Source organism: Protopterus annectens, chromosome 14.part0 (assembly GCF_019279795.1).
Source record: "Protopterus annectens isolate FY-2018-M chromosome 14.part0, PAN1.0, whole genome shotgun sequence".
Lineage (NCBI taxonomy): Eukaryota > Metazoa > Chordata > Ceratodontiformes > Protopteridae > Protopterus > Protopterus annectens.
Window position 1 is genome coordinate 951570721 of NC_056748.1, and position 15682 is coordinate 951586402.

Here is a 15682-nt window from a genome sequence, read left to right on the forward strand (position 1 = left end):
ACAAACATGGTCAGTTTTTACTCTCCCACCCCCTCCCTAATGTACTTTGTCTCTGTATGTCTGTCTCACAACCTCTCTGGTGGATGTGGAGAAGTACACCTGCTTTGCTTAGGGAGCAGCTTGTGCTTTGCACGTGATGCTTATGATCAGCTGATGGCCTCTGCATGAATTGCGGCCCCACTCTAGCTGACTGCATGTGGAGCAGCTATGGTAACATTTCCATAGCCAATTGCATGGGAACACACTCCAATATCTAGGAACATCATGTTGGTGTTGGGGGTTTTCATTCACTGTAAGCAGGACCTAAATTTGGTGTTTGGCAAACAGCATCACAGATGATATTGAGATTTACCTCTAACAACATACACTGTGGAAACAGGCCAACAGAAAGGAGGGGGATGTGCCAGACATGACTACAGAATGTAAGTGTTGCTCTTCTGCATGTGGAGTAATGTCGGTTTAACAGGGTGTGTGTGGATATGGCTGGTCTACATGATTTAATACCTGTGATGACAGTGTCATGTGTTTGAGGAAACTCCCATCTGTAGGAATATCTGCAGACTGGGCAGTGTGTGGAGCCTTTTGTTTCTTGTTACTCACATAACACCAATCTGAGAACTGCAGAAACATAGTGTGAGGATTGCAGTCAGTACATGGTGATAGCCATGAGAGTTACTGACTTCATATCCCTCATAGGACATATGTCACAACAAATCCTAATACAACAGTAAATGTATGAGGTTATTACAGCAACATGTCAATATTGTGCCACTGTTTGTAACTCCAGCCACAAGTCTGTCAACCTTTGTACATATGTCATGCAGTCAGAGGTGCATATATACTATACACCATTATTTATTGACATCATACCTGATAACAAGCCAGTCAGATATCAGACTGCTAGACATGTTAAGTATAGTAGGGGTTGTTTCTGAGGACATAACTTGGGCATTCTGTGGTTGTGTGTACAGTACTGGGGTCTGTATACTTATGGTGATTGTCGACAGTATGTGTATTGTGCATACATAACTTGGGCTGTGCACAGACTGTGGTAGATGCCATTGTTCTTGGTCCTGTTCTGATGTTACCTGCTGCTCCAGTGTATGGTACCCTATTGGCTCACATGTCTATAGGGCCAGACACACACGTGCCCCATACCACAGACAGGCATCGGACCACATTGTGTCATGACAGAGTGTATGTAGGTGTGTGTGGGTTAACCATTATGTTAATCCTTGTGGACACATTTCACAATGACAGGATGTTAGTTATCTTGCAGGTGTCTGAGATACCCTTCTGATACCCCATCATGGTCACGACTGTGATGCAGTGTATTTAACAGCAACAATACATGAACATGTACAGCATGCATTATGGGTAGGTGTGTTAGATGTGTGCATGGAATATACCATAGCCATTACATCCCCGGTGTACTGGCAAGCATCAACATAAACTATACTCACCAGCTACAGGCTGCTGCCTTGGTGGTATACCAGAGGGACCTACATAAGAGTGTGAGAGATGCAATGTCAGTGGCCACAGCTGTGGCATTGCTACAGGGTGAGTTAAGCATTACAGTACATCAACAGTACAAGTCCACAATACGACCACTTATGCAAATCTGTTTATTACTACTACGCAGCAACAAACTATATATATATGACATGTCAGATATGCATGATCTACCTGTACATATGTGGTTGCACACACAGCAGTGGTCTACTGATGTGCCCTCTGGCCTTACCTGCACAGTCCTCAGCTGGTGTGTGGGTAGCAACCACCTCCACAATGGTGTCTGCCTGTTGTTGGGTGTGCAGATGGGCAGGTGCCATGAGGCTGCTGAGGAGCTCCTCAACACATGATGGGGGGATGGATGGCATGACCCCCCTGTTGCGAGGTGATTTCCTCAGACGGCAGCAGCACACCGATGGGCATTATGAAGCAGGTCAGTATAATGATGCTGGACCTGCTCATAACTGCGGTTATGCAGGCCAACATCATTGACCCTGTGGACTGGGTCATTCCACAGACCGGTCCACTCCTGCTGCTCATGGGTGGCCCTGACAAACAGGACAGGATAGTGCTGGATTAGGTAGTTCAGCACAACCTCATTTTCTGCTGCTGAATACACAGGTAGGCGGCCATGGGACATCTTGCCTGAAAGAAATAAAGATGAAAACAGGTCTGAGCAACTCAAGGTTACCATAGTTCTTAACACACATCTCTGTCACCACCCCCACAATATCAATGACAACAAACTGTTCTCACAACTCAATACGTATGGCTACAGCTTACCTACCAGTGGGACATATATTGTACCACACTTAGTGCTACGTGTTTGTAGCCATGTTCCCTGTGTGGACACTATCATTGCTGGCCTGTTAAGGACTATTTCTCCTGCATGCCATTTTCAGGGCCACTATGGTTTCATATATGCATGTGGTAGGCTTGCTATGTGATTGCTGCACATCTGACATTCTGTGTTATTGGGGATATCTATGCATGCTGTTGAACATATTCTGGGATTGCGTAGAATATTACTACCCATATATGTTCTATAACAGTGACAAAATAGCATGTTTAGGGAATAGTTACCAGCAGAACCACAACTCCAACCTCATTTGCCCATGTTACCAGGCCACATCACATGTGGGATCCACCCTGAGGCCTCCTCATCTACTGGTCCAGCACTACCTTCAGGTGGAACTACTTCAGTGCACCAGTCAGTGTCCTCCACTTGCTACCTGCATGCAGCATGCTGTGTAGTACTTCCAATTACCACCTACATCATGAGGGTGTGGTCCCTTTACCTTTCCTGTATGGTGGACAACCTTCCTGTGTGTGGGCAGCAGTGTTACAGACAGCAGGTAGCAATACCTCTTACAAGAGAACTTGCACACTCAGGCCAGCTACATATTTGTATGAGGTTCCAGAACTAGAAACAGAGTGTGAATACTGTTGTTGTATGCATTGTATAGCACCAGTGTTACAGGGTTTGTGTGTACATACTAGTTTAACATGAACTGCAGTCTGTCTGCATAGCTCTCAACTGTGTGCCTATCCACTTGATAGCCAGAGGTGTGCATGTTATGTTTTGCCTGTCCACCACACAGGTCTTGTGTCAGATATATCACTGGCTGTGTGTGTTGATTGCTATCAGTACATGGCTACATCCATTTGTGTTTCTGACTTCATATTCCTGACTAAGGGTATGTTGCAGACTATCCTGTAACACCAGCAACTTGTTTAGTGTATGACAACAGTATTTCACATATGGGCCTGTGTTCCAGCCTCTGTCCTCCACCCACATACCAGGCTTTGTCCATATGACATGCTGTCAGGGGTTGTTATGTAGTGGCCTGTGAGTATGTCATGCTGCCATTCCTGCCATCATTCCACTGCTGTTGTGGCCCCCACACATATTGTGGGGTTGGGTCCATATATGTGTGGGCTTCATCTGCACAATACATGTGTGCCCTTACGCAGTCCAGAGGCCTGTGTATGTAACAGTGGTATATGACCCTGTATGTCAGTCTATGGGGGGGTGCACCATAACTAATCTAGGCTGTTACAACATGTGAGGGGTATCAGGGGTAAGCTGCCTTAAGGTATCAGGATGTACATTACCATACAATAAACCTTGGGTAAATGCAGGCCTACTGCTTCCTGCCATACAGACTGTTCTGTTTGTCAGTGTGATTGTGATGGTTTCAGTTATGCTTTGTCATGTAACAGATATATCCCATTGTGTTAACTGAGGCCTTTACCCCCTAGGGATTGTGTACAGAGTGTAGATAGAGGCCACTGGACTATACATCTGCATTACTTACTGTTGATTGATTGTTATCCTGTGGCCCAGTCTGTCTTTACTGTTGTACTACTTGAAGGCTTTGGCCTGGACAGCAACATATGTAATGCTTTCCAGAATACTGTATTAGTTTATCTGTTTGAGAGTGGCATTAGTCTGTTTATATGTATTTCAGAGTCTAAATAGCTATATGACATGGCATATACAACTGTAATAGTACACAAATAAAGCTTCCTCATGTATGCAAACCTGTGTGTGGTGTTATATCCTTTGACCTCTCTGTGGGTATATGTTTCAGGCAACAATTGTAATTGTATGGGTGACTCATACAGTGTCCACTAGTTAAGGTAGCAACTGTAGGCATACTGGCTGTTCCATATGGTGTGCATCCTCTAAATCCATATCTTCCTATACATATCTCTGTGTGTGTATGTGTAGTTACATACATATGTATATATATATATATATATATATATATATATATATATATATATATATATAATATATATATATATATATATATATATATATATATATATATATATATATCTGAGTATATGTGTCTGTGTATATGTATATTAGGAATGCCTCCACATTGTACATTCCCTATGGTAGCCAGACTGTACTGCATGATATGTTATTGAAACCAGCCTAACATCATACAGGTGGGATGGATTACTGTTAACATCTTGTGCCCATGTTGTGTCAGGTCCTGGTTATGGGACTTGCAAAAGCTGGTATTGTATTGCAGGGCAGACCTGTTTGGCTGTGGGGGGGATAGCAATACGTACAAGACGTATGTTGCTTGGGCACCCTCACCCCCATTAACAGTGCCTGTGGTAATATATGCATTTGTTGTGTTATCTTTTATATCTATAGATATATATCTGTATATACATATATAGTTTTACATATATATATATATATATATATATATATATATATATATATATATATATATGGGTCTACTTCATTTGCCCGAACTTCCAGTTGCCCGACACCCATTTGCCCGACCCCATTTGACAGAAATTTCATTTGACCGACACTTCATTTAACCAACACTTCATTTGACCGACAAATGGTATTGGCAAGAAAATGGGATATGCCCCCTTCCCCACTGTAGTGTGACCCTGGAGTTAGAATATATAGTTGGGGGGGTGGGGGGCACAGCCCCCCACAATGGGGGGTGAAGCCCCCCACTTACTTTTGTTTTACCAAGCAATATTAAAGCAAAACACACACACCCCCAACTATATATTCTAACTCCAGGATTGCACTACAGTGGGGAAGGGGGCATATCCCATTTTTTTGCCAATACTACTTGTCGGTCAAATGAAGTGTCGGTCAAATGAAATTTCAGTCATTTGGTCTCGGGCAAATAGGTGTGGGCAAATGAAGTAGACCCATATATATATATATATATATATATATATATATATATATATATATATATATATATATATGTAGATATGTACATACATATGTATATATGTATAAATATATATCTATATCTATAAATATAGATAGGTATATATATATATATATATGTATGTATGTATATATATATATATATGTATGTATATATATATATATATATATATATATATATATATATATATGCATATATATATATCTATCTATATATATATATATATATATATATATATATATATATATATATATATATATATACACACACACACACACACACACACACACACACACACACACATCTACATGTTTAAATACATTTCCTCTACTGTTGAATGCCTGTGCTGGATGATATGTTTGTATAAACATGAGGGTTATGTATATCTGACATGACTTAGTGGGAAATTACTTTGTCTGTGGTATGCGGGATCCTGGGTTTGAGCCTTGCAGAGGTTGTTTACTTTGTTGCTGGGCAGAACAAGGGCCGCTGGATACAGAGTGATTAAGGCACTTTTAAGCAGTTGTAAGCGGGTTTTCATGGGTTTGCGCAGAGGTAAGCACTGCTAACTTCCGGTACAGTTTCTTATACTCAGCTTCTAAATTGCTTATCCTGTGTAGGCCTTGCTTACCCCCTTGCAAACACACTTAAACCTGCTTATTGCTGCTTAAAAGTGCTTATTCCTGCTTACCCCCACACTAATTTCTTTAAAATAAATTAAAAAGGGTTGATAGGAAAGTGGTGAAAAAGGGGCACAAAGAGATTAAGACAGTAGGGAAAATAGCGAGGGATGTGCTAGGGGTGTAGGGAAGGTCCATAGCTGCCCATTTCTTCTACAGTAACAGCTGTGCATATACACTGAATTTGGAGATAGATTTGGACACTCATACCCCTGAGAGAAGGGTGAGGACAACAATAATATGTTGTTAAGCCAATTAGACCAGATTACATGTGTCCAGTGGACACTAGCGAAATGGACATCTATGTATGGGACGAGATTTTTTTGGGGAACGGATTGCCCTTTTTTTTTCAGGTGAGAGTGGGATGTTAGGGAGTGATAGTAGGTATGTTTGGGGAGGTAGGTTGGGTAGGTTAACAGACAAGACAAGATGCATACAGGGGCAGTATATGACACATGTGGGAGGTAAACACCTTGATGGGGAAGAGTGTTGGGAAATCGGACGCCCATGATCCCTCTAGTGGAAACCGTGGGACTGAGGTCCCCACCCATGGGCAGTCACCACTGCACCTTCACAGCCCCAAAGGTGGCTGTACTAGGGGCTGAGTCACAGAGCCAGGCCAATCCTCTAGTCACGACACACGGCCCTCAAGCTGGGGTAGCAGATCTCCAACCTCCCTGTTGAGCTCACTACGCACCACAACCTGGACCTGGTGATGGGTGACAGGTTCCTATCTGCGCCCGCTCCCGGGGGGGGTGAGCCCCATCCCCTGAGATGGTTCCACTGGGTTGGACCCCAGACTTGCTGTTGCCTGGTGCCACGGCCAGCTGAGGTGAGACCGCTGGGACCCGGATTCCCATACGTGCTATGGTGTTTACGTTTTATCAACATATGTGGGATAGTAATAGTGAACACATTCCAGGATTAGGTATAACAGCATGCATAGATATTCCCATTAATCCAAACAACAGATATGGAACAGTTACATAGCAAACAGAACACATGCATATATGGGACCAGAGTGGTAATTACAACAGCATGCAGGTACATTGCTGGCACCATGCCACCAATGTGGGAGAATTTCAACATAGCACATGCATAGAACAGATTTAAATAATTATCGAACAATAGGACATATGTCCCAACATTAGAGTTAAGTCAACACATACCAATTGAGTTGTGTATTTAGTTTATTGTTGCAGATATATGGTGGGGGGGGAAGAAAGATGTCAATTAACAACTTGTATATTCCTGTAATTTGCATTACTTTCCTAGTCAGTGCTGTTATCTGTACCTTACATGTATTAGTACACTACCCTATTGCCTTAGTTTGGACAGTGGTATGGCTGTCAACTATATACACAGACTGGTTTTACCTGCAGTATACATCCCTTAAATGGTAAACCTGTGGAGGAATTATTTGTTAACACTAACTAACTGTTTCTAGACATAGTCTCAGATTCCGGGTTGATGTTGTGCACTTACCTGTCAATCTCTTTTTGCACAGACTCTGGGCATGTCTTGACCACATGTATGTGAACTGGGTCATATTTCGACTATTGCCCTCTTAAACTTTTAGTGAATTATACAATGACAGGTTTGTTTTCATTGACATTTTCCAAATATGTACAAGCCTGACAGTCAGTTATATGACATGTCAGATTAGCACACTGATATGCCATGGGGACAGGGTGACAGATGGCAGATATGGGCTGATTTACTGCTAAAAATAAAACACTGTCCATCACAGTTGTGTGTGCTATATAGATATTGCTGTGTATCTCTTATCTACTTTCTGATTATAATTATCCTGTGATTTTACATTCTGACCTTGTATTACAACACTCTTATACAGGATGTCCTAGAAAGTTATATTATGTAGCACAGTGTGAGTGAGAGTGATGAGTGATACCTTATTATTCAGAGCAACTGCAACACTAACAATGCCATACAATACCAGTCTACTGTACACAGTACCAGTACAGGATATCAGTCTTTTATTTCTAGGCACAGTGTTCATATCTGTCAGACCTGTGGGAGCAATGCTTGTTAGCACTATCTGAATGTTGCCACATGAATTACCAGATTCTGCATTAGTATTATGCACATACATCTCACTCTGTTACTGTACACACTCTGGTCACAGTTTGACAACATGGGGGTGTAGATGGGACATACTTGTTTTATTACTCTTAAAACATTTTGGGGAGTTGCTAGAGTGACAGGTTTGTTCTCATAGATGTCTGACAATCAGTTGTATTTCTTGTTTGCTGCCTAAACATCTGGGATCCTCCCACATTTTGGACATATCTGTACAGTTGTGGGGTATGATTCTGTATGCAGCCTACTACCACTCCCAGGATTCAAATCATGGCTGTGTGTGCTAAAAATGCAGCAGTTCACATCTCAGTTGAGTGTGCTACTTGGATTTTGTTCTCTGTCTTTTCACTGTTTTCTGTCTATGTCTCCCTCAGTGGTACTATATGACCTCTTGAGATTAGACCAGTCATATACAGACATTCCTACACATTTTATTTATGTACCACACTGGATGTAACAGTGCTTAATACAACAGTACTATTAAGTGATTGCAAATCTACATTACCATATGATACCAGAGTAAACAAATGCAGTCCAGCAGTTAGACCTTAATTGTCAGGCTGTTATACTTTTATTTACATACAACCTGTATGAGACTCTTTCTGCCATATTCTCTGGTGTATACAGTACATGCCTTAAACAATACAGGTTTTATACAGGCAATTAACTTACTACTACTTTTAGATTTATTTCCTATTACAGTACAAGAGTCTTACTAACCTGCCTCGCATTGCAACCACTCCAATTGACATCCATGGGCCTCCTGGTTCATAGCCCACTCACTTACCACTGTGGAAGACATAAGAGGAATATTTAGCCATGCCTATCCATAATATACATGAGCTGGCAATTATTAAACAGATAGACACAGCTGGGACCACCCTTGTCCTCCTAGCCTCTTGGATCCACTGATCCAAGTGATCCTCCATTTGCCGCTTCAGGTCAGCATATTGATGCCTGACCTGCTCACTAGTTAGGGGTATGCCAGTGGCACTGGTGAGGTCATGGGCGAGATGGTCCCAGGCTTCCGCTTTGTATTGGGAACCCTGGTACTGGCCCTACAGTAGTCTCATGTCATGGTCTTTCACAAGGAGTCCTGCCATGACTCTGGACTCCTGGATGCCCCAGCGCTTTGCCTGAAAGCACACACCCTCTCCCATTCCAGACATAATGCCTACAAGGAGAAGCTACAGCCAGTTACGAGATGTATTCTCACCTGTTGGGTTTAAATAGGGCCAGTTTCTTGCACTTTGCAATGACTGGACAGTTTTCAAAAGGCTAAGCTATGGGCAAACCTGCTTTCCTAAGGTTGGCATTGCTTAAAGGGGTATACCAATGGGTAGACTGAGTTAGCTGGCCTACACATTGCTTACACCTACTAAGCTAGGCTGTGCAATGCTTAGTGTTGCTTAATATTTAAGTTGCATTATATTTGCATTGTGGCATTGATTTATTATTCATTACATGTTATATATGTGTGTTTGGTATCCATGATTCATGTGTACATACACTGTATGAGGTCCTTGTGTTTATTAGGGGATTTCAACACTTTATTACAATGACACCTCACATCTGGGCTTAATGCAGTACTCCAGTTCACATATTTATGTTATTTAGTAGGTTATACAACATAAGACTGTATATAGATTCCTTTCACATGTTCAGTTTGAATTTCCTATAGTGAGGATCTATTTGGTGATACCTCAACCTTATGTACTGCTGTGATGGCTTAGTGGTTAACTACTGTGACTGTAGTGTACAGGGTCTTGGGTTTAAGACATGCAAAGGCTGTTTATTTTGTTTCTGGCCAGAACAGCGGCTGATTCATACAGCGTGCTTAAGGCACTTTTAAGCAATTGTAAGCGGGTTTGCGTGAAGGTAAACAATGCTAACCTCCGGTTAAATATGCTTACAGAGAGTTAGCTTCAATATTGCTTAAGCTGTGTGCGCATTGCTTACCCCCATGCAAAGGGGCTTAAACTTGCTTACTACTGCTTAATAGTGCTTATACTTGCTTACTAGTGCTTACTGCCGCTTACCACCGCACTAATTTATACAGTAATGTCTAATGGTTCTTGGGAAGGTGGTGGATTTGGAAACTGCATGGAGTTATCATTCATTACACATTTTACCTTCCATTTGTTTCCCTGATTCCTGTGTACATATACTGTATGGGGCACTTGTGATTATCTGTGGACTTTGCAACATTATGACAATAACACCTCACATCTGCATTAAATGCCATACTCCACTTTACAAATATATGTTATAAATATATACATGTTATAAATATATGTTATCATAGTTTATGCAACAAAATAAATTGATCATACAGTGGCTTGACATGGAAAATGATTATACTGGAGTGGGACTTGAACCGGAAATGACTGCCCGTAAGGCAAATGCTCTGCCCACTACACTATTGCTGTACTGCTTCATTTGCATATATATTGTGCCATTTAAGCTGCATTAACATATCTAAGCGATGGGCAAACCCGCACACCTACGGTTAAATTTATTCTGTTTCATAAAAAAAAAATCTTTATATATAATGTTTTAACTATTGCTCTAGTAAACGTGGGGGGATGTTGCTGGGGGTATGCGAACACCTATGAGCGGTCTCGCTCATTGTTTTATTCATACTCTGCTGTTCTTTATTGCAGAGGTGTGTATATTCTGAGAGCGTTTAGGAGCTCAGGCAGTGTGCCTTCATTAATATGCATGGCGCTCTGCTGTCCTGTTCCTAAATGGCCGCTTCTGTGCAGGACTAAGCTAGTACTGCATGGAAGGTTAATGAATCCGGGGATGTATGTTTTATGTTTTTATTATCAGTGGTATATATTAATATATTACTTTTAAGTCTGTATGTTTTATGTTTTTATTACCGGTGATGTATATTAACATATTACTTTTAAGTCTGTATGCTTTATGTTTTTATTACCGGTGGTACAAATTAATATATTACTTTAAAGTCTGTATGTTTTATGTTTTTATTACTGGTGGTATATATAAATATATGTGTGAGATTCTTTATATTTTCATGTTTATGTTTATATTTATATGAACTAAGGTAAAAGGAAGGAAAGAGTTTTTTAAATCTTTTTTATTCAATAAATGGTTCAAAGAAAGAAACTACTTTGAATCATCTGTAGTTTAAATCACAGTATTCTAATCTACTTGAAGAAATAGAAGATCTTCGTAATGACAGGAAAGAAGAATGACAATTATTGTATGCAATGTTTGATATAAAATCAGAATAACACACTAAGTGCTAAAAATGAACAGATTTGCACATAGTTATATTTGCAGACTTTCACGATAATTTAAAAATAGTTGGAGCTTCTGCTTTATTTTGATGTGTTTCATCCACCTTAAGTGTGATTATCTGACATGATTGTGTAGATAATGACATTGCATATAACAGCATGAAATTAGTATATTTCAGAAAGACTGCTGGTCCATTTATCTATAAAATATACAACAAAGTCAGTGAAGGTTCCAGATTCATGAAGTTTCACACCAAATATTTTTACAGTATTTATATTTTAACAAACTTCTAAGTATGGAACTTATTTGGTGACACTATATTTTTAATGCAGCTATTTGTTCATTTTCTACATTCCTTTGGTAGGTGGACATCCCTATGGTGGCAAGCTGAGTAGAGAAGAATATATGTCCTTAAGAGCTGAAACAGCATACAGCTTACTCTGTATTATCCCAAGATATGCCCAGGAAAGCTGAAAAACATAATTGCAATAATTTCTCATGGCTCCATGGACTTTTATTAATGAAATTTAACAATAAGTTTTAAATTCAGTAATAAGACATAATTTGATTAATAAATACTGAGACATAGTTGCAAAACAATGAAAGGATAGACATGTAATATCCCTAATCTATACAATCCACTTTTAAAATCACAGATGGTTTGCATAAGCACACTGGTCATTATTGCATTAGCATGTTTTGGCAATGAGTAACCACCTCTGAGATGAACACACATCACAAGTAAACTAAAATATATATAAGGAGAGATTTTTACTTTATGGTAGCTGTAATACTAAACAGCTATTTCAAAAAAGCTTAAGTTACTACTGCAATTACAAAGAAATTCTACCTGAAGTAAAACAACAGAATAACGGTTGACATAAAAATTGTATAGGTGGTTTACAAATATATATAATTCACTAAACTAGACATTAAAAGGACTGTAGGTACCTTACATATCATATAGAAATAGATTTTAGATTTTCTTTACTTTTTGATGAATGATTACATTATTTTTGAGTAACATAACAAAAGCCTTATAAGCTTCTCCAAATTCATATTTTACCCACAGCACATAACTCTGAAATTAAAAGACTATTAACTGTACTAATATTTTACTATATTTGCACTTATTTATTTGTTAACTATGATGGATATTTTGAGTCATGACTCCAACTGAAGTAGACAAAATACTTTCTATTTATAATTAATTAGTGTGCACATTCACCTCCGTTTATAAGCATTTCCTGTAGGTACACTGATTTCTTTCCACATCTGAAAAGCATGCCACGCAGATTAATTCATAAATAAATTAATATGCTTGGCAGGATGGATTCCACTTCAAATCTACCCTTTAAAGAAACCATTGGCTTACTGAGATTTCTTTTTTTTTCTGAGGTATGCTATTGCTATTTGTACCTTTATTCTTCCTTTACTAGTCAATGTTACTACTAAAACTTTATACTATTTGCAAAAAAAAAAAAAAAAAAACTGTAATCACATACCATGCTCAGATGACTGCATTGTGGTTTCAAGCTGTAATCTATTGAGCTTTTCTCCATGGGCCTCCACTGAAAAGTAATAGGTTCAGAGGTTCATAGGTAGGTACTAGGCGATTGGCCCTAGGACCTATATAAGCCTATCCAAAAATGTACCTTGGCTTTCGCCACCCAAGAAAATTATTTTCCTGTGCCCCTGTTGAGCAGAGCCACAGAGGTGATCCCCAGGGTGAATTTCCTATTTCCCATCCAATCATCAAGATTTTTCTTGAAGTGTGCTAATGAGGAGCCTTGTTTGATATAGATAAGTAGTTTGTTCCAGAGTATGGGAGGTCTTTGGGACAGGAATCTATCCCTCCAGCATGTTCTGTTTATTGTAGTCACAAGGTTTAGGTCCTTAGAGTGTGTAGCTTGGAGGGATTGGGATTTCTTTAGTGGAGCATGTCCAACAGCTCTAGGTCTGACATAGCTTTGTATGTTACGAAGAGATCGCCTCTGAGTAGGTGATATGTGACAGAGTAAAGCTGGAGTTTTTTGAGATGGTCTGCATAGGGCATCTGTTTGAGGCTGGTAACCCTCTTTTTGAGGTATTTCTGCGGCCTTTCCAGTTGTTGTAGATGTCTTGTGAGGTACATACCAAAAGGGGCGTTGTACTCTATAATGGGTCTAATGAGTGATGAGTAGAGGGGAACAATGACCTCTTTTTTCCTGTATGAGAAACCTTTTGTTGATAAGGTGTGCCACGTAGAAGGATTTCCTGACTACTGTGGCGATGTGATTATCAAAGGAGAGACTACTACCCACCTGGTCCTGGCCAACAAATGGAAATAAATAAGTAAAAATAAAATTAAAATAAATTCAGTAATCTAATAAAATGAACAAAAAAAAAAAAACAACTGCATTTTTCATAGAGTTTTCTACTGAAGAGCTTTTAGCAAGAAGGTATAGTTTTTCATGATGCTTGGCATCACTGGGATTAAACTAGTTAACAAAATAATGTGTTAAAATGGGTCCCCTTCTAAATATCGAAATTTCAAAACATCGAACCTCTGATTACTGATGACCAGAGGATCAAAGTTTTGAAATATTGAACCAAAAAAAAAATCGAAAATGTGAAAACTCCTTATTTCATGTTTTTTCAGGGGGCAAGCCCCCCTGCAGCACCCACATCCCCTACTACTTAAATATACCAAATCTGAGATCACACTACAGTGAAGAGAATAGTAAATCTACCGTTCTGCACTGTATGGCGATCTCCATTGACGAGGTTCGATATTTCAAAACTTTGATCCTCTGGTCTTCAGTAATCAGAGGTTCAATGTTTTGAAGTTTCAGTATTTAGAAAGGGACCCATTAAAACATGTCTGTATTACTGGGCTAAACAGAGATATGCAGGTAAAGCCGAATTCCTAGCAAATGCACTACATATGCACTCAACATGTGCATGCACAGTTTTTATCAGGCCTCCCTTTCCTCTTCTTCCCTCTGTCCATTACTCCCCTTTGACTTATAAATTGTTTCCTCTTTACTAGTTCAACTATGCTTGCCTTAATACTACCCCATTCCCATCCCTTTATTCTTGCCTGTTGTGCTTCAGTTTTGAATTATTTTTTCTATATATTGATTTTCTTAGAATTTAACATTGTATAATCTTCAAATTCTTAACTAATTTTAGTTACATAACATGTTTTTATGTATTTAATTTGTTATTAATTAGCAGTTTTCATCAGTCCCATGATATATTACTATGCTTTCTGTATATAGCACTGTATTATCTTTATTAGCATGTTCATGTTCTGTTTTTCTGCCTTTATGACCTGGGTATAACCTGAAAAGGGTCTTCATATAGATTTATGTTTATAGATTGACACCTTTTTCCCTTATAGCAAATACTCTGAAAATGTTTCACCCAAAGTACTTTTGGTACAACTTGAAGGAATCTTATTCTGCAAAGAGGGCAGCCACTGCACCCCACATGTGGGGGGGGTGGGGGGGTGGTCATCATCCCCAGGCTTAAATATACCTACTCTGAGGTTGCACAAAAGAGGGAAAGGGAATCCTCCACTATAGGCAAAAATGCTTTCAATGAAAATTTCAGCTGAAATGGCAGTTGCTGAAACTGCTGTTGCAATAGTCACAGGCTTGCCTTCAGCACAGCGTACTTAAAATGTTACCAAATGTCAATATAAATAACTAAATAAAAAAGCTGATCTCCAGCTGTCAGTTTTAATTGTAAACAACAATGTCAGTCTGGACAAAGTACAGAAGCAGAATTATCCATCAGTTCCCATGGAATGAAGCAAGGTAGATGTGTAACAATCACTTTGATGTGGTCAAGATGTACCTCAAATAGCAATATTGTATACTGCACAGCTTATGAGAATGATACTTTTGCAGTCTTTGGCAAAGTTAAAATGATGTTTATGATACAGAATCAGTATTTAAAGAGATTTATTATCATGTGTTAAGGTATTTCAGAACATTATGCCTGATACTGAAAATCCTTTGCTTTTGGCATCTAGCTTTTATGCAAGAGCAGTAATATGCAAGTCAGAATCAAACAAGAAATGGATTGTTGTTGATTGACTGGGACAGATATAGCAAGTATAGGAAAATGGTTACTATTAAACAGCATGCAGATAAGTATGTAGGTAAAAAATATGGTGTGAACATTCTTGTTGAAAGACACAAACAGGTTTCAGGAGAAAACAATAGGGGTATACAAAGCAGGTTTCTCTGAGCCATGAGCCATGACCTAAGATTTTACTGAACTTTCTTTTCTTTTGAATCTAAAAGTTAGAGGTCAAGCTGTACCTCAAGATATTTAAAGAAAGGTAAAGTTTCTAAGCAGGATTTTATTTTTTTGGGATAGGCCCACATATAGTGGCAGAAGAAACTA